The sequence below is a fragment of the Euprymna scolopes genome, chromosome 21 (assembly GCF_053919585.1).
Source record: "Euprymna scolopes isolate OS-2025 chromosome 21, ASM5391958v1, whole genome shotgun sequence".
Classification (NCBI taxonomy): Eukaryota; Metazoa; Mollusca; class Cephalopoda; order Sepiida; family Sepiolidae; genus Euprymna; species Euprymna scolopes.
Genome location: NC_136502.1, coordinates 41,033,603 through 41,037,233, shown reverse-complemented (window position 1 = coordinate 41,037,233; position 3,631 = coordinate 41,033,603).

Here is a 3,631-nt window from a genome sequence, read left to right as displayed (position 1 = left end):
AAAAAAGATAGAATGAACATGACATTTTTTTGGTATTTTTTTTTTTTTCAGATTAGATCCACCTCCACAATTTTTTTTGAAATGACAACTTTTTCGGTTTGCGACTATACTGAATACGAAAATCACATTGAAATTTTGGAGAAATAATTAGTTATCGAGATATAAAAAGTTGTATTATGCATTGTATTCTTTGGCGGTCATCTTTTATACGCGCGTGCAGTGTCAGTCATAGATGAGTAGATTTGTTTATGGCGCACGCGCGTAAAAAAGATGGCCGCCAAAGAATACAATGCATAATACAACTTTTTATGTCTCGGTAACTACTTATTTCTGCAAAATTTCAATCCGATTTTCGTATTCAGCATAGTCTAAAACCTGTGTATGTCGGCATTTAAAAGAAAGTTGTGGAGGTGGACCTAATCTGAAAATTTACCCTTTTTGTTTTTTATGAAAATAAAGTTTCGAGTTTTTTTTTAACTTATTTAGTTTTGGGGGTTTGTATTACTGCAAATAGCAGTCTGTCCTGTCACGCATCTCTACCTAAAATGGTCTACCTTGCTCCGCCTTAACACTAGATATTGATATCAAGAATATTGCTCTAATTTTTTTTTTTTTTTTTTAAGTGCTCATTTTCTGGCTGCAACCTAACCACACGAAAGAAAACCATGTGATTGAAATTGATTATTAGGTGAAATTGACATTTAACGGTCCTGTAGCAGTCACAGAGAACTATTTTCTCTTGTGGATCAATGCCCCCCTCTGTGTTCTCCAGCCAACGGCTGACCAATCAGCTAACAGGGCGCATTGATTCATCTGGTCCCTATAAGTCTGGAGGATACGTCAGCCAGTCAGATCCGGACCGCCAGCGTAACAACATCTATTCTCTTTCTCTCTCGTCTCCTATCCACCGGACATCTTGCTATAGAATTAACAGTCTCGATTTGAGACAACTGCTATCCAGCGGGGGACGACACGGTACTGACTGACCTTCAACAATCTTAAAAGAACTTCCTTTTTATTCTTCCCTTTTAGCAGCCTGACCTGTCAGTTCCTGCAACAAATAAAATACTCTATATTGTTATTGTTTAAAAAGGAAGTTTCAAACTTCAAGTTTGTGTTTCTTTCGTGCCTTGTTCTTTGCTATAATTTATTAGGAAGGTAAAACAAATTGCCCCTCGCCTAAAGTCCCGTTACACTAATGTCATGCGCATCTGTTCAGTTATTTTTCATTTTTATTTTATTTTTTTCTTTATTTGCAGTGGGAGCAGTGTCAGAAACCGATCTTAATGCGTGAAAAAAAAATTGAATAATTGGACCTCCTATCTTTCAAAGTTTATAACTACTTGAAAAATGTAATTCAAACCCTAATTTTTTTTTCAAAGACCAAAATTTAAAAAAAAATAATAAGTTTAATAGCAAATTATGCAATATTTGTTTTTTAAATCGGTTCTCTTAAAAAAAGATTTGGAAAAAAATCAACGAAATTTTACTTACTTCGGTTATAAAAAATCGATATAAATTAAAAAAATCACTTACCTATAAAAAATACTATTGAATGTTTAGTTCCATTCTTCATTGTTCAGAATTTATCCATATTTATATTTTAAATTCCATTTAGTTTTTAAATAAAAGAATTTTTTAAACGACTGTTTGAAAAAAGTGCCATGACGCAACTATTTTTACGTCTTTAGCGAAAAAACCGGAAGCCGCCGTTTGTCCTCATTTAGACGTATGGATGGAACGAAGGCAGTAAAAACCATACGTTCGTGTTAGCCGTGTAGCCTTGTGCCTGAAGAAATATGTGTTCCCATAGTTTAAAAATAGTTAAATTTTACTTATAAGATTTTGCCTTTAAAAAAAAAAAACACTCAAGGAATTTTTTTTTCTTTTCTCAAAGAAATACATAAATTTTTGATTTATTATATTTTCATTCTCCTTTATCGAGTGAAATTTTTTTTTAAATATCTAAAAAAAAGAAAACATTGAATGAAATAGAAAAAATTATCATCATCATCCATTACTTACTGGACAATATAAGCAGAACATAGACTTCCAATTAAAAAAAAAAAATCAACGTGATTTAAAAAAAAAAAGATTTTACACTTTGGACTTTACAGGTAAATTTCTAAAAAACACTTCTTTTTTTGTTTTAATTTTTTTTGTTTTAATTTACAATATATTATTTATTGATCTTTTGTCTCCAATTTTTGATATATAAAACTTTGGTACGTAAATTAATTATTAAAATTTTAATAGACATTTCAAAATGGGGGGGGGTGAATTTAAAAAAAAACGTTTGTCTAAAATATTATATTTGGTTTATTGGAAAGAGCATAAAACTTCACATTGACCCTGAAAATATCGTAAAAATTTAACCAATAGAAAAATTGAAAGATTTTTAAAGTTTAAAAATTGAAAAAAAATTAACTCATAAAATTCAATTGATTTCATTGCGTGAAAAAAAATAGCTGCACGAAGGCATGTCGGCACTTTGTAAAAGCTGGGGGTTTTTTTTTAATAAAAAATAATATTTCTATTATTTTTTAAACAACTTTAATAATATTTTATTATGGAAGTATATTCCATAAAGAAAATAAACAACCCACTTTTAAAAGAGAAATTACGAGTTTTTTTATATTTTATTTGCAGTTTTGTGTTAGGTGTGTCAAAAATTCTGGTACACCTAGTGGAGTGCTAGGTGTATCAGAATTTTTGGAGAATTTTTGATCAGATAAAAGATCAATAAATAAAATATTCTAATTTAAAACAAAAAAAAGAAGTGGTTTTTGGAAATTTACCTGTGAAGTATAAAGTGTAAAACCTTTTTTTTTTTTTAAACCACGTTGATTTTTTTTTTTTTAAGTGGAAGCTTATGTTATGCTTATAATGTCAAGTAAATATCGGATGCTTACGACAATTTTTTCTATTTCATTCAATGTTTTCTTTTTTTAGATATTAAAAAAAATTCACTCGATAAAGAAGTATTAAAGTATATCAATCAAAAACTCATGTATTTCATTATGAGAATAAAAAAAAAATTTAAATCGGTCGACTGATTTTTTTTGTGTAACAGCAAAAACTTGTAAGTGAATGTGTTCATTTTTTATCTACGGAGGCCCAAAAAATACTAATTTTGGTTTACAGCATGCAATAGAAAGAGGCATTAATTATGTCCCTTAGATGTCACCGGAAGATAAACATGATGAACATCAGATATTTGTCTCTCTTTATTTGAACAGTGAAAAAAATCTGAGTTCACATTTTTTTTTTAATCCTTGTTTAAAAAAGTATTTTATTTAAAAATGGAATATAAGTATAAATATGGATAAATTCTTAACAATGAACAATGGAAGTACTCGTTGAATAGTATTTTTTATAGGTAAGTGATTTTTTTTGAATTTATATATATTTTTTATAATCAAAGTAAAATTTTGTTGATTTTCTTTAAATCTTTTTTAAAGAAAACCAATTAAAAAACAAATATTGTATAATTTGCTATTAAACTGGTTATTTTTTTTTAAATTTTGGTCTTTTCTCCTTTAATTAAAAAAAATTAGGGTTTGAATTACATTTTTCAAGAAGTTATAAGCTTCGAAAGACAGTAAGTCTAAATATTCCAGTGTTTACCACA